At 44.1% G+C, this 25,479-nt stretch overlaps 1 long non-coding RNA gene and 1 pseudogene across 1 annotated transcript in view; both read left to right on the top strand.

Annotated features, from left to right (window-relative positions):
* LOC145717681 (uncharacterized) overlaps positions 1 to 25,479 on the top strand; it is a 281,227-nt gene that overhangs the window by 252,114 nt on the left and 3,634 nt on the right. The window lies entirely within an intron of this gene.
* LOC102750284 (vomeronasal type-1 receptor 4-like) lies at positions 11,696 to 15,788 on the top strand (annotated as a pseudogene).

Here is a 25,479-nt window from a genome sequence, read left to right as displayed (position 1 = left end):
AATAAATAAATAAATCTTTTTTAAAAAAACACATCTCCAAAGGCAAGGGAAACAAAAGCGAAAATGAACTTCTGGGACCTTCATCCAGATAAAAAGCTTCTGCACAGCAAAGGAAACAGTCAACAAAACAAAGAGACAACCCACAGAATCGAAGAAGATATTTGCAAATGACACTACAGATAAAGGGCTAGTATCCAAGATCTATAAAGAACTTCTCAAACTGAACACCCAAAAACCAAATAATCCAGTCAAGAAATGGGCAGAAGACATAAACAGACTTCTCCAAAGAAGACATACAAATGGCTAACAGACACATGAAAAAACGTCCATCATCATTAGCCATCAGGGAAATCCAAATCAAAACCACACTGACATACCACCTTACACCAGTTAGAATGGCAAAAACTGACAAGACAAGAAACAACAAATGTTGGAGAGGTTGTGGAGAAAGGGGAACCCTCTTACACTGTGGTGGGAATGCAAGTTGGTATAGCCACTTTGGAAAACAGTGTGGAGGTTCCTCAAAAAGTTAAAAATAGAGCTACCCTATGACCCAGCAATGGCAGAAAAATGTTCGTATAAAGTAATTATTTTCATGTATCCAAGCCTGTGAATGCAAGAAAGAGGAGCCATGTCTGCAACTGCATTTCTTCCAACTGCAGATCCCAGGAGCACATTTTAAATGTGCAGCATTTCAAAACTTCTCTGAGCTCTGGCTCCGGAAATTCAGGGAGTGGTGAAAAATTTGGTGGTGAATGGCAGTTCATGAGCTGTAACACAGCAGGAGAACAGGGAAGAGGGGAAGAGTGCAAAGCAATAAAACAGGGATGATGCACACAACGTGGTGACATGGGACAGTTTTAGTACAGTAGGGCTGCCATAACAAAATATCAAAGACTGGATGGCATAAACAACAGAAACTTATTTCCTCAGAGTTTTTAGGTGACAAAACCAAGATCTAGGTGTCAGCAGGGTTGGTTTCTTCTGAGGCCTCTCTCTTTGCTTGAATATGGCCACCTTCTCCCTGTGTGCTGTTCACATGGCCTTTTTCTGGCCTCACACAACTACATTGCTGCTGTTTCCTAACTTCCTCTTCTTGTAAGGACACCAGTCGTATTGTATTAGGGTGCACTCATTTTTAACCTAATCATCTCTTTGAAGGCCACATCTCCACATTCTGATGTATTAGGTATTAGGACTATGAAATATGAATTCTGGGATACACAATTCAACTAACAGGAATATACAGAGTGTGGGAGGTGAGAGAGTATGCAGGATAAAAAGGCACACAGGACTTAAATGTTTCAAGTGCATTGCAGGTCTTAAGGGAACAAGGGGACAACGTGCATGGAAGTTAAGGGTGTAACACAACAGACATTAGTTTGGGGGCCTAGGGGTACAGTGGTCATAAGAACAAGGGGAAAAACGGGGAAGGGAGATAATCAGCAACAGTAGGGAGAGGGTGGGAAAGGCCAGGACAATTCATGTCCATGTGGGCTTAAGAGAACAGAAGGGAGGAAACATACATTTTGTAGGATTTAAAGGTTATTTGATGGTGGGACACAACACTATGACACCTGGATAGATGAAAGGCAGAACTCTTTATTACTAACAGCTCCAAAGAGAAGGATGCCAGGCAGGGCCACGCTGCGGGGAGGGGGCTGTACATGGGGACAGAGTAACAGCAAGCTAGAGCTACAGGAGCAGCTTATGTGTGGAAGCAGAGTGAGGGGAGCTAGTTTTCTAGAGTTCCCACTGAACTGGCTGACTTGAAACATTTCACAGGTTCAAAACATAAAGCTATCCCTGATTGTCTGGTACCTGACCCTAGGTGGTCACAGCTGCTTATGTGAGCCCAGTAAAGGAAGTGATTAAGGTGTGGATTGGTCAGCTGCTTGGTCGGGGGAACTGACTGCTTTGTAGCTGGAACCTTGAAATAGCATCGATATGAAAGACAACAACAAAAATGATATGACACTATGTTCTTGGAGTATGGATGCACTGGACATGGTTAGTGATCCAGGACTGAAACCTTGCTGGGGGGATAATGGTGTGAGGGAAACAAAATGGGTGTGGGTGCTAAAGTCAGCTGGGAAGAGAGTGGGAATGAAAAGACTAAGGGCATCACCTCAGAGGCAAAGGCTGTAAGTATCTTCTATTATTGCTGATTAAGTGTTCTTATTTGGTTATGATACCATCTACTATACCTGTTCATTTTCAAGGTGCTTTTCCCCTGCTTCATTAATAAGTAATTGCTGGAGTAATATATTTTCTATTTTTTTAAAAGATTTTATTTTAGAGAGAGAGCATGCACGTGTGCAAGTGTGCGAGTAAGGGGAGGGGCAGAGGGAAGAGAGAGAATCCCAAAAGACTCCGAGATAAGTGCGGAGCCTGACTTGGGGCTTGATCTCATGACTCTGAGATCATGACCTGAGCCAAAACCAAGAGTTGGAGCTTAATGGAATGAGCCACTCAGGTGCGCCTGGAGTTCTATTTTGACATTGTTTGAACAACTTAAGGCTCATCTAAGTATTTTAGCATCTACTGATGATTTTTATCTGAGTCAGTTATCAGATGATGGTTGCAAAATAGTTGTTCTAACATTCTACTACCTTTTTTCAAGTTTTTATTTAAATTCCACTTAGTTAACATACACTGCAATATTGGTTTCAGGAATAGAATTTAGTGATTCATCACTGACATACACCACCCAGTGCTCATCAAAACAAGTGCCTTCAGAGCACCTGGGTGGCTCAGTCAGTTAAGCTTCTGCCTTTGGTTCAGGTCATGATTCCAGGGTCCTGGGACTGAGCCCCATGTTGGGCTTTCTGCTCAGCAGGAAGCCTGCTTCTCCTTCTCCCTCTGCCTGCCACTCTGCCTACTTCTGTTCTCTCTCAAATAAAAAAAACAGAAACAAAAAACAAAACAAACAGAAACAAGTGCCCTCTTTTTTTTTTTTTAATTTTATTTATTTATTCATGAGAGACAGAGAGAGAGAGAGGCAGAGGGAGAAGCAGGCTCCCAAGGAGCAGGGAGCCCGATGCGGGACTCGATCCCAGGACCCCGAGATCATGACCTGAGCCGAAGGCAGACGCTTAACCATCTGAGCCACCCAGGCGCCCAACAAGTGCCCTCTTTAATACTCATCGCCCATCTGGTCCATCCCCTACCCCCTCCCTCCATCAACCCTGTCTGTTCTCTATCTTTAAGAGTCTCTTGTGGCTGTTTCACTCTCTCCTTTTTTACTTTTCCCCCTTCCCATATGTTCATCTGTTTTCTTTCTTAAGTTCCCATACGAGTGAAATCATATGGTATTTGTCTTTCTCTGACTTATTTCATTTAGCATAATACACTCTAGCTCTACCCAAGTTATTACAAATGGCAAGATTTCATTCTTTTTTATGACTGAGTGATATTCCATTGTGTATATATACCACATCTTCTTTATCTTTTCATCAATTGATGACATTTGTCCCTTTCTGTAATTTGGTTATTGTTGATAAAGCTGCTATAAACAAAGGGGTGCATATCTCTCTTCCAATTGCTATTTTTGTATCCTTTGGGTAAATACTTAGTAGTGCAATTGCTGGATCATAAGGTAGTTCTATTTTTAGCTTTTTGAGGAACCACCATACTGTTCTCCAGAGTGGCTGCACCAGTTTGCATTCCCAACAGAGTAAGAGGGCTCCCCTTTCTGTGTTTCCTAACCAACACCTGTTGTTTCCCATGTTGTTAATTTTAGCCATTCTTAAAGGTGTGAGGTGATAGCTCATTGTAATTTTCATTTGTATTTCCCTGATGATGAGTGATGTTGAGCATCTTTTCATGTGTCTGTTAGCCATCTATATGTCTTCTTTGGAAAAATGTCTACTCATGTCTTCTGCCCATTTTTTTAAAACTGGATTATTTGTGTTTTGGTTGTTGTTTGATAAGTTCTGTATATATTTTTTGTATACTAACCTTTACCAGATATGTCATTTGCAAACTCTTCTCCCATTCTGAAGGTTGCCTTTTAGTTTTGTTGATTGTTTCCTTTGCTGTGCAGAAGCTTTTTATCTTGATGAAGTCCCAGTAGTTTATTTTTGCTTTTGTTTCCCTTCCTCTAGCAAGGTTTCTAGTAAGAAGCTGTTATGGGCAAGGTCAAAGAGGTTACGGCCTATGTGCTCCTGTAGGATTTTGATGGTTTCCTGTGTCACATTTAGCCCTTTCATCCATTTTGAATTTATTTTTGTGTATGCTGTAAGAAAGCGGTCCTGTTTCATTCTTTTGCATGTTGCTCTCCAGTTTTCTCAACACCATTTATTGAAGAGGCTTTTTCCCATTGAATACTCTTTCTTGCTTTGGTGAAGATTAGTTGTCCATGTAGTTGTGGGTTAATTTCTGGGTTTTCTTTTCTGCCCCATTGATCTATGTGCGTGAGTGTTTGTGCCAGTACCATACTGTCTTGATCCCTATAGCTTTGTAATATAACTTGAAGTTTGGAATAGTGATGCCTCCAGCTTTGGTTTGGTTTTTCAAGATTGCTTTGGCTATTCAGGGTCTTTTGTGCATCTATTCAAATTTGACGATTGATTGTTCTAGCTCTGTGAAAAACACTGATGGTATTTTGATAGGGATTGCTTTCAGTAATATGGAAATTTTAACAATATTTGTTCTTCCAATCCATGAGCATGGAATGCTTTTCCATTTCTTTGTGTTATCTTCAACTTCTTTCATCAGTGTTTTACAGTTTTCAGAGTACAGATCTTTTACCTTTTCAGTTAAGTTTATTCCTAGGTATCTTACGGTTTTCAGTGCTATTGTAAATGGGATCAATCCCTTGATTTCTTTTCCTGGTGCTTCATTATTGGTATATAGAAATACAACAGATTTCTCTATGTTGATTTTGCATCCTGTGACTTTACTGAATTCGTGTATTGGTTCTAGCAATTTTTTGGTGGTCTTTTCAGTTTTCTATAGAGTATCATGTCATCTGCAAATAGGGAAAGTTTGACTTGTTCCTTGCCAATTTGGATGCCTTTTATTTCTCTTTGTTCTCTGATGCTAAGATAGGACTTCCATTACTGTGTTAACTAATAGTGGTGAGAGTAGACATTCCTGTATTGCTCCTGACTGTAGAGGAAAGGCTCTCAGTTTTTGCCCATGAGGATGATATTAGCTGTGGGTTTTTTAATATATGGCTTTTATGATATTGAGGTATACTGCCTCTATCCCTACTTTGTCGGGGGTTTTTATCAAGAATCGATGTTGTACTTTGCCAAATGCTTCTTCTGCATCTATTGAGAGGATCATATGATTCTTACCTTTCTTTTACTAATGTGGTGTACCATGTTGACTTGAGATATTGAACCACCCTTGCAGCAACCCTCCCACTGCCTTTACATGTGTATTAGTTACCATTCCTGTGTAAAGGAGAGGTTTCCTTTTTCCCCTTCCCTACATCTATTATCACAATACATTCAAGATTTCCTTCCTATTTGCAGTGACATATTACTATATATTTTTTTGCTGCACAAATTATTCCAAATTTGCCCACTGGGGGTTCTTCACCCTGGCTACATCCCATCAAGTTTTGTTTGTTATCACAAGTTAAAATATACAGAACATAAAATGTACCCCCATTTTAGAGTGTACAATTCAGTAGCATTTCACACATTCACAATGTTGTGTAACCATAACCACTACCTACTTCATCATCCTACACAGAAAATTAGCCATTAAGCAGTACAGTTGACCCCTGAACAACACTAGTCTGAAGGACGCAGATTCACTTACATGTGGAATTTTTACAGATCAGTACTGTAAACTATTTTCTCTTACAATTTTCTTCACATTTTCTTTTCTCTAGCTTACTTTATCGTAAGAATACAGTATACAATACATAGAATATATAGTATATGTTAGCTGTTTGTTACCTGTAAGGCTTCTGGTCAACAGTAGGCATTAGTAGTTAAATGTTTGGGAAGCCAAACTTATATGCAGATTTTGATGGCACAAGGAATAGGCACCCCACCCAAATGTTGTTCCAGGGGCAGCTGTAATCGCTATTTCTTCCTGCCCCAAAACCCCAGCAATGACTGCATTTCTTTACTTTCTGAATCAACACACTGAAGACTCAGCTCATATTCTCTCTTCCCTAGCCTATATTAGGCCACTTATTCAAGGAGTACTGAGTGTTTTTATGTAGACCGATATTTTTTTTTGTTTTCTGTTTTTATTAAAACTTTAGTTAACATACATCATAATATTGGTTACTGGAGTAGAATTTAGTGATTCATCATTACATATGACACCTAGTGCTGATCACAACAATTGCCCTCTTTAATACCCATCACCCATCTAGCCCTTCCCCCACCCATGTCCCTCCATCCACCCTCAGTTTGTTCTCTATCATTTAGAGTCTCGTATGGCTTGTTTCTCTCTCAATTTTTCTTTTTTTCTCCTTCCCACATGTTCATCTGTTTTCCTTCTTAGATTCCACATATGAATGAGAACATATGGTGTTTGTCCTTCTCTGACTGGAGGTCTGGCATCAGTGCACAAGCTGTTAGCTCGAGTCTACTCCAGCAGCGCCTGGACCTGAGCACTGGGACTTGTTACATGGATGATGAGCACAAGAAGCCGTGTGCTTTGTGTGCAGCCAACACTTGCGCCCCCGCGTGGACGGTGGGGCAGTCTGTGTGCAGCCAACCCTTGAGCCGTACCCCACTTGAGACTGAGCCCCACAACCAGGCTGCAGCTGAGAAGGCCTCCCAACAATGCTGGTCCTGCTTAGGTGCAACCTCTCCTACCTCACAACTGTGCCCAGGTCTCCCGGCCCATCCTGCCCTCGTCAGGACCAGGATCTATAGTCCACACCTGATCCCACCACATCTGGACCCCCTGACCAGACCCCTCGACCACCCACAAGACCCAGCTCCTCCCCAAGACCACAGACCAGGGCTCAGATTGCGCTCTTCATGCAAACAGAATCTGAAGCACAAACCCTTTTCCCTCTGCCCCTCCCCCTGCTCGTGCTCTCTCTCTCTCAAATAAATAAAATCTAAAAATAAATAAATGAAGCACAAACCCATCTTTTCACTACCACGTGTTCTGCTCTCTCCAGGTGGGCCCCAGACTTCGCTCATTCCCACTTCCTCCCAGCCCAGGACCTCGCGCATGCGCTCCACGGGGCGCACTGTGTATGGCCCCTCGCCCCACTCCCGGGACCTGAAATCAGTGTCCCCTAAAATCTAGATGCCCCCGAGGGCGGCACCAGGGCCCTGGGACTCGTTACTGAATACACACGGTTAAAGGCGCCACCAGACTCTAGTCCAGAACAGTCCCTCTCACAGGACCCTCACACCCGCCTGTCGCGCCAGGCTCTGGAGCTGCTGTGACCGCAGAGCTGAGCTGCCCGCAGCACGCAGTCCCCCTCCCTCCTTGGGGCCCCGCAAGCACTACCACACCAGCGTCAGCCCACATTCCTCACAACTAACCTTGCGGAAGGAAAACCCGCTGCTATCAAGCAGTTCCTCAGCCGGAAGAGCGAAACGCCCCTGTGGGCCCGAAGCCACCTGGGAAAACACGAGGGTCATCTGACCCTGGTCCCAAGTGCGCAGGCGCAGGGAGGCAGTAGCCACACCCACATTCGCGCTTGCGCAGAGGCCACCCACGAAGGCCTGCCCCGCCTAGGACTTGGAGACTGCAACTTCACGCCCCGCCGTGGCTGGTGGGGTCTTCAGACTTTTTGCTATAGCAGCCCCTCCCTCCCCACAAGAATCACCAGTCCTGGTTCCGTTCCGTTCCTTCCCCTTCATTTGCTAAATGCAGGGAACCCCCAGTATTTATGTTGAGATGTGATGGTAGCGTGTAGAGGATCAGGTGTGCTCTGCTTGCTTTCTCTAGTGTTGCTGAAAGAGGGACTGGTGTTGGGGGGACGCTATGGAAACAGGGTTCTGAGGAGAAAAGCCTCCGCGCCCCCAGAGACCTTGTTGAAAAGGCTCATTCATGGGCCCCACCCCAGGTGTATCTCAATCTCTTAGAGTGGGGTTCTCCTATAGATTCGGTTTCAACAGGAATTCAGGAGATGCACATACAAACGACACTTTGAGAGGCGATGTCTGGCTAAGTGGTCCTCAAGGCTGGATTCCCGTTAGGATCACCTGGGAGGTTTTCAGAACGACCATCTCCTGTGCCCAGTTCCTGCTCATGGATGGCCATCCTACCGCTGTGTACTCTCACGGTGGAAGGGGCTCTCTGGGGTCGTTTTTACAAGGTGAATGTTTTCATTCACGACAGCTCATCCTTATCACTTATGCATCGCCCAAAGCCTCCTCCCCAAATGCCATCACACTGGGGATTCGATTTCACCATGTGATTTGGGGGTAGGGAGGAATAAATATTTAGTCTCTTACATTGATGTAACTCCTTAGCAGATGTTTAACAAGACACATATTTTTTTTATTATGTTCAGTTAGCCAGCATATAGTACATCATCAGTTTTTGATGCAGTGTTCAACGATTCATTAGTTGTATGTAACACCCAGTGCCCATCACAACCCATGCCCTCCTTAATACCCATCACCCAGTTACTCCATCCCCCCACCCCTCCCTTCTGTAACCCTGTTTGTTTCCCTGAGTCCAGAGTCTCTCATGGTTTGCCTCCCTCTCTGATTTCTTCCCATTCAGTTTTCCTTCCCTTCCCCTGTGGTCCTCTGTGCTATTGCTTATGTTCCACATATGAGTGAAACCATATCATAGTTGTCTTTCTCTGCTTATTTCACTAAGCATAATCCCCTCCAGTTCCATCCATGTTGATGCAAATGGTGGGATATTCCTCAGCCATCAGAAAGGATGAATACACATTTATTTTCTAACAGTTCTTACATCAAAAACATAGGGGACCTTGGCTGGTTACTCTGTTTAGAGTGTCACCATCTGAAATCAAGGTGTCAATCAGCCTGGGCTTCAATTTCCAGAGCCTGGGGTAGAATCCACTTCCATAACCTTTTACGTTGTTGGCACAATTAATTTCCTTCTTATGGTTTCCACATGTGCTCACCTACACTTCGGCTTCAAAGACAGCACTAGTCGGTTCAATCCCTCTTATGCTTCAAATCTTTGATTTCCTCTTCTATTGACTCTCTCTGGCTTCTCTCTTTTGAGGCCTCATAGAATTACTCTGGATCCACCACATAATCCGAGATAACATCTCTTTTTAAGGTCAGCTCATTAGTAACCTTAAACCCTCCAATTCTTTTCACTTAGTATCATAACAAAGCCAAGACCAAAGCCAATAACCCCCAAACTGGAGATGTGGCCATTGTATTATATCAGTGGAATTTTTGCAATTAAAAAAATATTTTAGGGGCGCCTGGGTGGCTCAGTTGGTTAAGCAACTGCCTTCGGCTCGGGTCATGATCCTGGAGTCCCGGGATCGAGTCCCGCATCGGGCTCCCTGCTCAGCGGGGAGTCTGCTTCTCCCTCTGTTCCTCCCCCTCTCATGCTCTCTGTCTCCCATTCTCTCTCTCAGATAAATAAATTTAAAAATATATTTTAGAAATTATTAATCTGTCTACAACTCTGTTACCTCTGGTTCCCTTTTCTCATGGTTTCTTATAATGAAAAAACACAGGAGCGATATCCTCAAAATTTTCAGGTATCCCATGTCTTCTTGTTACATTAAAGTGCACAAATAAAGATTATTAAAGCTCATACAGGTAAAATAAAGTGTTAGATTCTAGAAATATCACAACACATAAAAGAATCTTCATCAGATCAGTATTGGGGCATACAATTTATTCGACCCAGAACAGATCATGAATAAATATGCAGAGTTTGGGACGGGATAGCTCTTACCAACACTTGCAACGCTGGATACCAGTAAACAGCCTCTACAGCCTGAGCCATCAAGGTCACATCCTGCTTCTGATTTCCCCAAGGAACGGTGAGAATGCAGTTGAGTGTCCCTATCCAAGATTGCACCTTCCCTCCTATACCGTATGGTCTATGTCATGATGTGAAAGGCGCATTTTACAGAAGAAGCAAGAGTTTTGCCTCCTGAACTGAAATTAGAAACTGCCCACGAAGCTTGTGATTTGAGCATAAATCGGAATTACTGAATAGAGTTCAGTGGCCTCCAATCTGCCCTGTGCCACCACCATCCCTCCTGGCTCCCTGGCTCCTCTACCCCACCATGTGCCCCTCCCACAGCAACATCACCCATGCCCACACCCTAGAGCTGGAGCCACCTGCTAAACCTCCACACACCCCTCACCTGCAGTCAACCCTGTCACCCTTCTGCTTTGCACTCCAACCTCCTTCCTGTCATCTTTTTAACAGCTGTCCCTACCTAAGTACTATTCCAGGGACTACGGTGCGAACCTCCTCACCTTCCATCGACCTGCAAACCATACCATCCGAGCTCTACTTTGTCTTGCAGAACATCCCAGTCCAAATTCCAGTATCTCAGCCCATTCTCTGGATCCTCTAAGCCCCACACCATCCAGTGCCCTAGCCTGCACTCCTACACAAACCTGATCCTCACGCACAGGCATTACCCCATCCCTATCACCCCTGAACCTTTCTCCTGGCTCCCTCACTGCCCTGTGCCTCTTTTGCCTCTCTCCTTGTGTTCACCGTCTCCTCCAGGGTCCCTCTCCTCTTCCAACATTCTCGATCTGCTTGGACCATGCTGTCTTCCGCCAAAATCCACCTGCCCCACAATATTCCCCTTCCACCTCTCCAATCATGATTTTAATCCCTCCAAGACCTTGTCTCCTGTGAATTTCACCAACCATAGACTATTAATATCTTCCCTGTGAAGAGCCCATCCCCATTATTCCTTCCATTCCCAGGAAACCCTGCACCTCTTTTTTCCCAGATCCCAATATGCCTCACTCCCTTCACTTCCTGGCACACTTTGTGTCCTTGTACCCTCACTTGAGAATGCCTCCCTGCAACAGTGACCACACTTTTGTCTTTTTTTTTTTTTTTAAGATTTTATTTATTTCTTTGAGAGAGAGAGAGAATGAGAGACAGAGAGCATGAGAGGGAGGAGGGTCAGAGGGAGAAGCAGACTCCCCGCCGAGCAGGGATCCCGATGCGGGACTCAATCCCGGGACTCCAGGATCATGACCTGAGCCGAAGGCAGTCGCTTAACCGACTGAGCCACCCAGGCGCCCCACACTTTTGTCTTTTATCCCTCAGCCTTCTTTCCTCTCGTGCACTCTCTTCTCCCCTTACCCCAGGACCTCTGCACCTTGTCCTTATGTTTCTTTCACTGCACCCTCTCTCTCACCTGCTCTGTCACACACCCATGTACTGCCACTCCCCTACATACCACAACATTCCTACCACACGTCCTGACCTAGGGTGATAATGCTCAAAGAAATTTTTAAGAATCTATGTTGCAAATACTCTCCTTGTGGGTAGTTGCAGGCTTGGAAGGACTACAAATGATAAAAAAGAACCCCCATTTATGGCATCCAGAGGTCTGGAGATACAACTCTTCTTCTGTATATGAACATGTCATTAACACACACACACATACATGATGAATGTGTACGTTGACATTATGAAAGTGAATGTGAACTGTGAGTTTGAGTGAAGGTGTGGTGAACATTAAGGTCGATGAGGGTGAGTTTGTACGTGTTCAGTATGTGCCTGAATGTTTGTGAGTTTCAACTGTAATTGTGTGAGTACATGAGTGACCATGTATGTTTCTACTAGTATGTGAGTATATGTGAGTGTGGGTGTGCATATACACGTGTTTCCATCTGCTTGTAAGTGTGTAAATGAGTTCATGTTTGTGTGCAGTCTGAGTTGCCCACCATGATGGCTCTGACTTGAAAATGACTGCTCACTACATAGTGAACCTGCATCACATGTGGACTTGTTTGTAGGGAAAACCAAAGGATCAGTTTCAACTCCTAATTTGTATTTCTTCTTACCAAAGCAGTAAGAGCTCATTACTGAAAATTCAAACACAACAACAACAAAACAGTAAAGAACTCTTGTAACCATGTGATCCTCTTGAATTAAGTACCTGAGGGTTGGCTCATCCAATATTTACAGGACTGGTAGAATCTTCTGTTTGAGCCATCTGATCCTGCTGCTTTAAATCTGTGACACAGTCTTTTAGAAACGTCCTTCTTTCTTCTGTGGATATTGTTCTGTCTGTATTTCTTATGAGTAGAGGTCAATTATGGTAAAGCATATGTTCCTAAACAATTTTCCTATTAATTGGCACTGAATTATTCAAACAAGGCCAAATTCATTAACTTTGATTTGTAAAATAATTTCTATACCATGTTATTTACATCATGTTCCTCCTTTTACTTGTATCTCTGAATATTCTTACCAGGTATTTTGTCTCATTGTTTCTCTACTAATAAACTTAATTGATGGTTCAGTTCAGTGGTCAGAAGATTAGCAAAATACTAGTTTCTGGGTAGAGAAACTTCTCTGGGAAGTGCAGAATCCAGTGAGACACACAGACTTAGCCACCAGTCCCTCACGTGTCAGAACTCAATATTTCTTCATAGAATACCCTATCTACCTACAGGGATCAAGGGGGAAAAAAGAGCCTCACAGAAATACTCAAATAGTCTCCTATGGGGTTCTAACTAGAAACTCATAATTGTTTTTCATAATTAACAACTGAGGGGAAAATTTTCAGAAACATCTTCAGCTCCCAAACCCACACTCCCAGTGTGGCTACAAATGAAATACTTGCAGTTGTGAGGGCGGGGACCTCACAGAATCACAAACCTATATCTCAGGGTCTGGCTGCCGTGTCCTTCACACTGAGCCCCTCCTGGCAGCAGGAAGGAGTTGGTGAGGATTCCTACTTCAGACTGAGAGGTGGTGTCTGTTTAAGAAAAGGGATATCAAGAATCTGGGTGAGTGATCATATCAGAAAAGGGCAATCTTCTGTGTATCACCTGATTCATTTTGAAAGCCATGCAGGAAGGTGTAATAATTCTGAGGTTTGCACTCAGCTAGGAAAGAGAGATGGGATCCTAGATTTTCACCAATCCCTGATGGCTCCTAATGCAACAAAGGTCATCTTTGCTCATAGTGACTGTCGGTGTTTCCTGCAGGTAATAATACACACAGATTTTTAAGCCCTTAAGGACTGAGTGGTAAAATCAATCTGCTGTACAGTCCACGTCACAGGAATTGTAGACTAAATGTTCCGGGTTACTAGGGGTGCACCTGTAACACTTCCATGCTTGTAGCGAAGACTATGAAGAGTATGCATGTGGTGAAGAGTACGTCCAGGAAGCATCTGATCCTGTGCAGAAAGTTTATCATCCAAATGGTAATGACTTGAATGGAAAGGTGTCTCTAACTGGATGTATCACGAAATTATGGGGACATTAATTGAGTGTGCACTAGAAACCTCCACAATCTGTCAATGATAGTGAAACTTACTCATTTTGGAAGTTAGGAAATGAGCACGTAAGGAACAGTTGACAAAATGATGATGCATTCCAGATGGCAGCTGTCAGGTGCATATCATGTTCTTTCCACCCATTTAAAAATTATTCTACTATCAGGGCACCTGGGTGGCTCAGTCAGTTAAGCGTCTGTCTTCGGCTCAGGTCATGATCCCAGCGTCCTGCAATCGAGCCCCGCATCGGGCTCCCTGCTCGGCAGGAAGCCTGCTTCTCCCTCTGCCTCTGCCGCTCCCCCTGCTTGTGCTCTCTCTCTGTCAAACAGGCAAATAAAATCTTTAAAAAAATTATTCTACTATCAATACAAAAACCCAGTACTTGGATTTAGAGAGTGTGTAAGAATACATGCCTTACAGATGCCAATTTGCAGTGATGTATTTAATGTTAATATCATTCACAAATCTGAGGGCATTGTTAATAGGTTTACTCAACTGAGGTATTAATAAGTAGATAAGTGTATCATTTGAAATCAATACTAACTTAATTTCTGCCTTACACGATTACTATTTTATCATGTGTTAGTGTTTTATGTCCCAAAGTTTACAGAATTACATGTGATTATTCAACAACTCCTGTGACTGCTGCCATTACACTTCGTTCCTGACATAAAAGCAAATTAGTCTTTCTGTTGCCATCTTAGTATCAAGCCAGACTTGCATCCACTACATATAACTTGTCAGGGGACAGGCTCCTGCAGTATTCTGCCCACAGTGCAGGTACATTTACTAAGATATTGAACACTTTACCCATAATTGATATTGTCCTGTTGAATAAATCGTTACAAGTGAACGGAAAGTTGTTGTAATGAAAATTATAGAATACCACCACTTTACAATCAAACCACAAGGTGGCAAATCAAAACTGACTGCAGGTCTGGATTTCGATGAACACAGCTGCCCAGCTTTCTAGCAGACCATGGTGGCTCAGTGCAGTATCACGGTTTCCAGCCCAGCTGGTTCCCAATCCCCACACAGCCTGGAGGAGCAGATGTGGACAAATACTTAACCTCTCTGTGTGTCTGTTCTCTTCATCTTTTAGTTACATCCACAATAGTGCTAGCCTCATAGATTTGTGAAGCGTGAAGATGTTCTCATGTGAGTGCCTTCGCAGGAGAGATTTTACATTATAAAGGCTCTTTAAAAGTTCTACATTCAGCCCTCAGAAAGCTGTTATGAAAAAATAAACATTAAATAGGTGTTTCCAAGGGGGAACGAATGGAAAGGGGAACATACTGGATTTCAGCTGACGTGATCCATGTGGCCCATGCCTTATGTTCCCATGCAGGACATTCTAGCTCAGAAGGCAACTAACAGTGACTGGGAAGAGAGAAAATGGCCAACAGGGAACTGGCGGTAGGACTGATCTTTTTTTTTTTTTTTAAAAGATTTTATCCATTTATTTGAGAGAGAGAGAATGAGAGACAGAGAGCACGAGAGGGAAGAGGGTCAGAGGGAGAAGCAGACCCCCCGCTGAGCAGGGAGCCCGATGCGGGACTCGATCCCGGGACTCCAGGATCATGACCTGAGCCGAAGGCAGTCGCTTAACCAACTGAGCCACCCAGGCGCCCAGGACTGATCTTCTTAACACAGACTACGGTTGGCATCCTGGGCAATTTCTCACTTCTTTGTCATTATGTCCTCCTCTCCTTCACTGACTACAGGTTGAAGTCCACAGATTTCATTCACAAGCACCTGACTGTGGCCAACTTCTTAACCCTGCTCTGTAGAGCAGTCCCCCAGACCATGGCAGCATTTGGGTGGAAACATAGCCTTAGTCACTTTGGATGCAAACTTCTTTTCTTTTTTCACAGGGTGGGGAGGGGAGTATCCATTGGTAGCATCTGCATCTTGAGTGTCTACCAGGCCATCACAATCAGCCCCAGAAACTCCTGGTGGGCAGAGCTTAAAGTAAAAGCTCCCAAGTACATTGTTCCCTCTATCTTCCTGTGTTGGATGCTGCAAATGCTGGTCAATGTCATTTTTCCTCTCTACTTAACTAGCACATTGAGTGAGAAAAATATCACAAAAGGATGTGATAAGGATTTCGGATACTGTTCTTTGGTTCATGACAAAACCAGAGACTCGTATGCAGCACTGTTGTCATTCCCTGATGTGCTGTGTTTGGGGCTCATGCTCTGGGCAAGCAGCACCATGCTTTTCATCTTGTACAGGCACAAGAAGCGGGTCCAACATATACGAAGAACCATTTCCTCCAGGTCCTCCCCTGAGTCCAGAGCCACCAAAACCATCCTTCTTCTGCTGAGCACCTTTGTCTATTTTTACACCCTCTCCTCTGTCTTTCAAGTTGTTTTGACTCTTTCTGATAATCCCAGCTGGGTCCTCCTGAACATCACTGCAATCATGGCTATGTGTTTCCCAACTGTCAGCCCCTTTCTGCTCATGAGCCACAACTCCAAGGTACCTAGGCTCTGCTTTGCCTGGGCAGGGAATATAAAATCCCCTCGTCTTATGAGAAATATGTAAACTGTATGTATTTCTACAACATACAGTTGCCAATTCATTCATCCCCCTCAGGGTCCTAAATAAAATTATGAGCCCAAGACAACAGTAAACAGGACATGCTGAGCATCTTCTTCAAAATAAACAATAAATCATAACAATATTGTAATGAAACACCATTATCTTATAAATACTTATATAATTGAAGTTTTCCTAATACTGCCAGTAAAGGAGTTCAGAATTTATGCAATAATAAACACCAGGTCTTGACACAATCTGGATATTACAGAGAAGTCTTCAAGTGTGTGGCTTTCAATCTAATGCAATAAGTTTCCAAGAAATGAACCTGGCATGAAATTTCAGGAAAAGGTACATGAACATGGGTTAGAGCGTGGCCTTGTCCTTCCTCCAACTAAAGAAAATAATTTCCCCACCACATAAAGAATAGCCTGGGTGGGACTGGAGGAAACATCCATTCTTGGGCAGTAGTGTTTCTGGGAGCCAGTTACAAGTTTTGTAGGTAAGTCATATCCTTAGAGAGATGGCACTGATTTGTTTGAAATATGAGGTGATGAAGGGAGATGGGCATGTTTACCATATTTTCATGTAGAAATGGCCAGATTAAAGAGGAGCAGGGCAAAGGAAAGCACAAAAACAAAAATACATTTCTGCTGGTATTTAAAGATAATCAAGTGAGTGCTGACAATGTAAACAGACATGTGTTGAGATCTGGAGAAAGCAGAGTTTTCTCTGTTATGTTAAGGAGACTTGGGCATGTTGGCAGGAAGGGGGTTTGGAGACCCAGGCTCAGGTCTCCTTCAGGGCACACACAGTCCTTTGGGTCATTTACACGCAGCCTAAGCTGGGAATTAGAATCCCAAGCTCATCCTTTTCTTTCACCCTCGTTTAGCTACATTAAGAGCAACCAGCCAATGTTATCATGTTTATAAGTTATCTAAAACTGTGTGCAAGTATCAAATACATGCCATCCATATACTTTTTATTTTTTTAAAAGATTTTATTTATTTATTTATTTATTTATTTATTTATTTGAGAGAGAGAAGGTGCGAATGAGTGGGTGGGGGTGTGGAGGAGTAGAGGGGTAGGGGGAGGAGGGGGTAAGAATCTGAAGCCAACTCCATGCAGAGCATGACCAGAGCCAAGAGTCAGATGCTTGACTGACCGAGCCACTCAGGCGCCCTTGATACTTACTTCTTTTAAATGGCTGATAAGGAGTGTCAAGGACAGATAATCTGTGATGTGCTTCCTTTTACAATTTTTTTTTTAAGATTTTACTCATTTAAGAGAGAGAGAGTGTGAGAGAGCACAAGCAGGCGGAGTGGCAGAGAGAGAGGGAGAAACAGGCTCTTCACTGAGCAGAGAGCCCGACGTGGGGCTCGATCCTAGGACCCTGAGATTATGACCTGAGCCAAAGGAAATGCCTAACTGACTGAGCCACCCAGGAGCCCTCTTTTACAATTTTTAATTTTTTTTTTTTTTTTAGATTTTATTTATTCAAGAAAGAGGGAGAGAGCATGAGAGAGAAAGCAAGCATGAATGGGCTGGGGGAGGAGCAGAGGGAGAAGCAGACTCCTCGCTGAGCAGGGAGCCTGACATGGGGCTCTACCCCAGGACCCTGGGATCATGACCTGAGCCAAAGGCAGATGCTTAACCAACTGAGCCACCCAGGCACTCTTCTTTTGCATTTTTAAATCTAATCAGATTAGAAAGCCACTTCTAGAAACCCAGGAACCAACTCAGAAAACTCATCCTTAAATCTTGTTTCTCTTGACCCACTCTTGGTCACAGTGGAATGATTAATTGTTTGATATTCCTAAAATGGAATTCTATACAGCAATGCCAGTGGATGAGTCACAACAACATACAACCATAAATTCTCAAACAACTTAAATGAAAAAAGTCAAATACAAGAGTTAATGCTCTATTATTTTCTTTAAATACCAAATAGACAATAATAATGTATGCTGGCAGAGGTCACCACTGTGTTTACCCTGTGAGGGGTGACAGATAGGGACAGCAATGGGAGCTTCCAGAGGTCTGATGATATTCTGTGCACTGATATAAGTGCTGTGTACAGATATGTCATCAGTATGCAGTTTCATTATCTGTGCACTATATCTGTATTTTTCAATTTAAAAAACACGTATCACCAATAAAAACCATGGGATATAGTGAGTACATTTATGTATAATGTCCTTACACTGTGAAGGAGGAGTTTAAACGTACTGAAGAAAAAGACCCTTAGAATTTTTCAAATCATGCAGAAATTTCTAGGTTGAAAACTTCTAAAGAAAAGAGGTCAAATGTATACTTGTTTTTAAAAGTTTCTTCCAGGGGTGCCTGGGTGGCTCAGTTGGTTGGGCGACTGCCTTCGGCTCGGGTCATGAGACCGGAGTCCTGGGATCGAGTCCCACATCAGGCTCCTGGCTCATCGGGAAGCCTGCTTCTCCCTCTGACCTTCTCCCTGTCATGCTGTTTCTCTCTCTCTCTCAAATAAAATCTTTTAAATAAATAAATAATAAATAATAAATAAATAAATAAAAGTTTCTTCCGGACATACAGGAATTGAAGTAGAAAGTAAGAATAGGGCGCCTGGGTGGCTCAGTCGTTAAGCGTCTGCCTTCGGCTCAGGTTATGATCCCAGGGTCCTGGGATCGAGCCCCGCATCGGGCTCCCTGCTCAGCGGGAAGCCTGCTTCTCCCTCTCCCACTCCCCCTGCTTGTGTTCCTGCTCTTGCTATCTCTCTCTCTGTCAAATAAATAAATAAAAATCTTTAAAAAAAACCAAGAAAGTAAGAATAAAGTCAACAATAAGCACTACTAGGTATTTATTGAAAGGATACAAACATAGTGATATACCCCAATTTTTATAGCAGCAATGTTCATAATAGCCAAAATATGCAAAGAGCCCAGATGTCCATTGACAAATGAATGGATAAGGAAGATGTGGTGTATATATATATACAATGGAATATTACTCAGCCATCAAAAGGAATGCAATCTTGCCATTTGCAATGACATGGATGGAACTAGAAGGTATTATGCTAAGTGAAATAAGTATCAGAGAAAGACAAATATCATATGATTTCACTCATATGTGGAATTTAAGAAAAACAGATGAACACAGAGGAAGGGAAGGGAAAATAAAGTAAGATGAAAACAGAGAGGGAGGCAAACCATAAGAGACTCTTAACTATAGGAACCAAACTGAGGGTTGCTGGAGGGTAGGTGGGTGGGGGGATGGGGTAACTGGGTGAAGGGCATTAAGGAGGGCACTTGATGTAATAAGCACTGGGTGTTATATGCAACTGAGAAATCACTAAATTCTACCCTTAAATTAATTTAAAAAATTGTTAAGAAAGTAGATCTCCTGTGTTCTTATCACTATAAAATAAAATAAATAAAAATAAAAATAAAAATAAAACATGTGGTCCTGACACCTCTTGTCTGAAGCTAATTATAAAGTTATCTCTTCCTTACAGGCTGCTTCTCTAACTTCAAGAGAGAAAGTAGCCTGTCCATAATCATCAAGTCACAGATGTTTTTATTAGAGACACAACTACTGTTTTCATGAAGTGCATCCTATGCCCAGACTTAGAAGAAAAACGTTTGTTGTATTCCAGAAACAACTGCAGATAGGTGGTTCCTGCACAGGATGAAATAATTCTTATAGTTTCATCATACTCTGTATTATAAGCATGGTAGTACTGTAAGCACACCTCTAATAACACTGAAAATTTAACATATGATTCCTGTAAGGAAATGTGAGCAGTATATTTATTTCGTAACTACAATATTTAAGCACCTTAAAAGTCAGATTTCGGGACGCCTGGGTGGCTCAGTCAGTTAAGCGTCTGCCTTCGGCTCAGGTCATGATCCCAGGGTCCTGGGATCGAGCCCCGCATCGGGCTCCTTGCTCGGCAGGGAACCTGCTTCTCCCTCTCCCACTCCCGCTGCTTGTGTTCCCTCTCTCGCTGTATCTCTCTCTGTCAAATAAATAAATAAAATCTTTAAAAAAAAAAAAAAAAAAAAGTTGTGCCCAACCAGGACGGGGCGGGGCGTGGTCTCTGCGGCTCCTCCGGAAGGACCGGACTGGCCTCAGCTCTGGGGGCTGGGGGGCGGCGGGGCGGGGCCTAGACTGGATGTTATCTAGGCAGGTCTAGGCTGCGGCTGTGGAATTAAGTTAAATCCCTCTCAGGAGGGGCGCCTGGGTGGCTCAGTCGTTAAGCATCTGCCTTCAGCTCAGGTCATGATCCCGGGGTCCTGGGTTCGAGACCCGCATCGGGCTCCCTGCTCTGCGGGAAGCCTGCTTCTCCCTCTCCCACTCCCCCTGCTTGTGTTCTCTCTCTCGCTGTGTATCTCGCTCTGTCAAATAAATAAAATCTTTAAAAAAAAAAGAAAACACTGGTCAAAATCTTCATGACATTAGATTTGACAATGACTTCTTGGGTGTGACACCCAAGACACTTCTGTGGGTATGACAAAGGCAAAGGTGACAAAAGGAAATATAGAAAAACTGGACTACATGAAAATTTAACACTTCTGTGATCAAAAGTCACCATCAACGAAGTGAAAAGGCCCAACAAAATGGGAGACAGTATTTGTAGTTCACGTATCTGTTAAGGGGTTGTATACAGAATATATGGAGAAATCCTACGACTCAAAAGTAAAAAGGGAAAAAAGTTCAGTAATTGGCAAAGGACTTGAACAGACACTTCTCCAAAGAAGATATACAAATAGCCAATAAGCACATGAAACATCACAATTCGTTAGGGAAAATATAAATCAAAACCATGATGTGATACCACCTCATACAGTACGGCTACTATAAAACAAACAAAAAAAGAAAAGAGCAAGGACAGCAAGGATGTGGAGCAACTGGAACCCTGTGCTGAGGCAGTGGGAATAAAAATCAAAGCCACCAGTGATGCCTGGATGGCGCAGTCCATTAAGCGTCTGACTCTTGATTTTGGTTCAGGTTAGGATCTCAGGGCCCTGAGATCGAGTCCTGCAGGGGCCTCCACGCTCAGCAGGGAGTCTGCTTGATATTCTCTCCCTCTCCCTCTGCCCCTCTCCCTGCTCACCCTCTCAAAAAATAATTAAAAAAAAAATAACAGCCATTGTAGAAAACAGTTTGACAATTCCATAAAAAATTAAAAATAGAATTACCACAGGATCCTGCAATCCCACTTCCAGGTATGTACTGAAAAGGATTGGAAGCAGGGTCTTGAAGAGGTATTTGTGCACTCGTGTTCACAGCAGCATCTTTCACAATAGCTAAAATACGCAAGCAACCCAAGTGTCCAACAGATGAATGGAAAAGCAAACAGTGGAATATTGTTCAGCCTTAAAAAGGAAGGACATCCATGGGGCGCCTGGGTGGCTCAGTTGGTTAAGCGACTGCCTTCGGCTCAGGTCATGATTCTGGAGTCCCGGGATCGAGTCCCGCATCGGGCTCCCTGCTCGGCAGGGAGTCTGCTTCTCCCTCTGACCCTCCTCCCTCTCATGCTCTCTGTCTCTCATTCTCTCTGTCTCAAATAAATAAATAAAATCTTTAAAAAAAAAAAAAAAAAGGAAGGACATCCTGCCACAAGTGAAAACATGGATGAACCTTGAGGACATTATGCTAAGTGAAATGAGCCAGTCAAAAAAAGACAAATCCTGTATGATCCCACTTATATGAGGGGCTTATAGTAGAAAATCATAGAGAAAGCAGGATGGTGGGTGCCAGGGTCTTGCGGGAGGAGAGATGGGGAGCTGGTGTTTAATGCGTATAGTGTTTCAGAAGTGCAAGATGAAAAGAGTTCTGGGATGGACAGTGGTGATAAGGTTGCATATAAATATGAATACACTTAACCACTGAACTGTACACTTAAAACAGTTAAGATGGTAAAATTTATGTTACATTTAGATTTACCACAATTTTAAAAATTAGGAAAAAAGTTCTGTGAGCTCTGCCACATGAGGTGAAGGTGGGGAGTGTGGGTATGACTGAGTATGGTGGTGACAGGACACAGGGACAGGGGACATAAGGGTAAGATGGCAGGGGTTCATGAGCATAGGGTTTGGGGGATACACAGTGCAGAAGGAGAGGGTACAGAGGGCAAATGCACACAGGGGTTCAAAGGTGCTGTGTGTTTAAAGTGTACCGAGGCGTCTGAAGACACACAGAGGATAAGTGTGCAAAGCAGTGAAGGGTGGAACTCATATTGGGCCCTGTGTGATAAGGGTTATAGCAGTCATGGGCACAACGGGGATATTTGGGAGGGGACAGTGGGCAGAAGCAAGGACAGGCAGGGCTGGACAAAAGGCACAGGTAAGTTCATGTCCACAGGGGTAAAGAATACGGGGGGAGGGGACTCTGTTTTTTAAGATTTAAAGACTCTTTTGATGGCAGGATATAACAGAATAACACACATATATACACACACACACACACAAATGGAAGGCAGAACTCTTTATTACTTACGGCTCTGCATGAGAGAAGGACAGACAGGCTACACAGGGGATTGCTCCCCAGGAACAGGGTAACCGTAAGCTGAAGCTGTAGGCACAGCTTCTGCATGGCAAGTGGGATGGGGTTAGCTAGGGTTCGAGGGCACCCTTTGAATTGGCTAATTTAAATAATCTCACAGGTTCCAGAGCATAAGGGCTGTCCCTCGTTGTCTGGTACCTGACCCTGGGCAGTCACAGCTGCTGCAAAGTGGCCCACTGAGTGAGAGCCCAGTTAGGGCAGTGGTTGAGGTGTAGACTTGGTCAGATGCTCAAGAGGGGAGACTGCCCATCCACTAGCCAGAGCCCCCAAACTGGGTCAAGACAACATTTAAAACACAAAAGAAACTAAACTATAGTGTGTTGTTATGGCATGGATGTGCTGGATATGGTTGTGGTCCAAGACAGAAATAGAGGGTGGAAGGGAAGCTGGAGCCTTGCATGGGGGGAAATGGGCTCAGGCAAAATGTGTGGGTGATGAAGTCAGCTGGGGAGATAGTGGGCATGAGGAAGCTAAAGGACCCAGAGGAAAAGGACAGTTGCGGTGGTGTGCATGGGGTACACAGGGAGCTGATAGTGCCCAATGTTTCACAGCTGGAATTTTGAGGGATGCACCATAGAGGACACAGAAAATAGAGTGAAGTCACTGGGATGGGGGCAAATATAGGTAAAGGGGGAAGGCAGATGTGGAGGTGATAGGAGGCAAGAAGTGTTGGGTTGAGCTCTCTGGAAGGGTTGGGGGGGAAAGTGGAGGAAAGGATGGATTTCAAAGTGGGTACAGGATGGAAATGGGTATGGAAGCCTAGAAAGGCCAGGTGGAGGTGGGATGGAGCAGGGGCAAGTCAAGAGTTTGGAGGGTGATGGGGCAGGTGGAGATCTAGGGGATGGATACAGATTTAAGGAGTTGCAGGGTGCAGGTCTAGGGGGCTACAGAGGTAGGAAGAGGGGCAGCATGAAGATTGAGGAAATGGAAATACATATGCAATGACCTTATTTCCAAATACATTCTGAGGTATTAGGGGTTAGGACTTCAATATATTAATTTGGGGAAACACAACTCAAACAGATTGCTATGATTTGAACTGTATGTTAATTCCATATACAAGGCATAGTCTCAAACTGCAGCTATGATTTTTCAAGACAATGAAAAAGACGGCAAGAGAAGAAAAGGGAGCGTCTTTCTCGGGTAAATGCTGAGTCCCAGGATGGATGCTGCGCCCTCTCTTCCTCCTAAAATGCCATACCTTTTGTTTGTTTGTTTGTTTGTTTTAGTAATCTCTACACTCAATGTGGTGCTCGAACTCGTGGCCCTGAGATTGACAGTCGTGTACTCTTCCAACTGAGCCAGCCAGGTGCCCCCTGCCATACCCCCCCCCTTTTTAAAAGATTTTATTTATTTGTCAGAGAGAGAGAGAGAGAACAAGCAGGGGGAGCGGCAGGCAGAGGGAGAGGGAGAAACAGGCTCCTTACTGAGCAGGAAGCCCGATGCGGGACTCAATCCTAGGACTCTAGGATCGTGACTTGAGCCGAAGGCAGATGCTTAACGGCTGAGCCACCCAGGTATCCCTGCCATAGCTCTTCTTATATAATTTGAAAAGCATTACTTCTCTACCATGGAGATACTGAGCCAAACAGAATGTGGTGTGTGTGTGTGTGTGTGTGTGTGTAGTGAGATTTTTAAAAGATTTTATTTATTTGAGAGAGAGAGAGAAAATGAGCTGGGGGAGTGGCAGAGAGGGAGAGGCAGATTCCCCGCTGTGTGTAGTGAGATTTTTTTTTTTTAAAGATTTCATTTATTTATTAGAGAGAGAGAGAATGAGAGAGAGCACATGAGAGGGGGGAGGGTCAGAGGGAGAAGCAGACTCCCTGCCGAGCAGGGAGCCCGATGCGGGACTCGATCCCGGGACTCCAGGATCATGACCTGAGCCGAAGGCAGTCGCTTAACCAACTGAGCCACCCAGGCGCCCGTGTAGTGAGATTTTTAAAAGATTTTATTTATTTGAGAGAGAGAGAGAAAATGAGCTGGGGGAGTGGCAGATAGAGAGGGAGAGGCAGACTCCCCGCTGAGCAGGGAACCCGATGAGGGGCACGATCCCCCCAGGACCCTGGAATCATGACCTGAGCTGAAGGCAGATGCTTAACCAACTGAGCCACCCAGATGCCCCTGTAGTGCGATTCTGATACAAGTTCAGATATGCTCTGAAACTGCATAAGAAGAAGGATACCCCTCAGTGATAAAAAACTAACATCTGGAGATCATGGGTAATTCATGAATACTTTTACTCTATTACTTAAATATTTTACCATTAAAATTGTTCCCCAACCTCCTTCCCATCATCTTTTGGACATCTGTCCCTACATGACCACTATTCCAGGGACTCCAATGCGACCCTCCTCACCTTCCAATGCCCCCTCAAACCACACCATCTGCACCCTTGTCTTGCTGAACATTCACTCCCGATTCCAGTATCTCCCCCCGTTCCCTGGGTCCTCTACACTCCACACCATCCGCTGCCCCAGCCTGAACTCCTGCACAGACCCGATCCACACCCACATGCACTATCCTACTCCTATCACCCCTTTCTCCTGGCTCCCTGGCTCCCTCCCCTGTGCCTCTCTCTTCGCGCTCACAGTCTCCTCCAGGGTCCCTCTCTGCCAACATTGTCTGTCTTGGACCATGGTGTCTTCCTCCAAGGTCTGCCTGCCGCACACATCTTCCCCTTCCTCCTCTCCCACCATGATTTTAATCCCTCCAAGACCTTGTCTCCTGTGAATTTCACCAACCAAAGACCATGAGTATCTTCCCTGTGAAGTGCCCATACCCGTGACCCCCTTCATTTCCATGAAACACTGCCTTCTTTCCCCAGATCCCAATATGCCTCACCCCCTTCACTGCCCTGCACACTTTGTCTCCTTGTACCCTTAAATGTGGAAATGCTCCTTGTGACATTGAGCACACTTGTCTTTTAGCCCTCTGCCTTCTTTCTTCTCCTGCACTCTTCTCCCCTCATCCCAGGACCTGTGTACCACCCTCCATCTTGTCTCTATATCCTGCTTTCCCCGCGC

Source organism: Leptonychotes weddellii, chromosome 16 (genome assembly GCF_054177405.1).
Source record: "Leptonychotes weddellii isolate Sample4059 chromosome 16, ASM5417740v2, whole genome shotgun sequence".
Lineage (NCBI taxonomy): Eukaryota > Metazoa > Chordata > Mammalia > Carnivora > Phocidae > Leptonychotes > Leptonychotes weddellii.
This window is presented reverse-complemented; position numbering and strand designations above follow the sequence as displayed.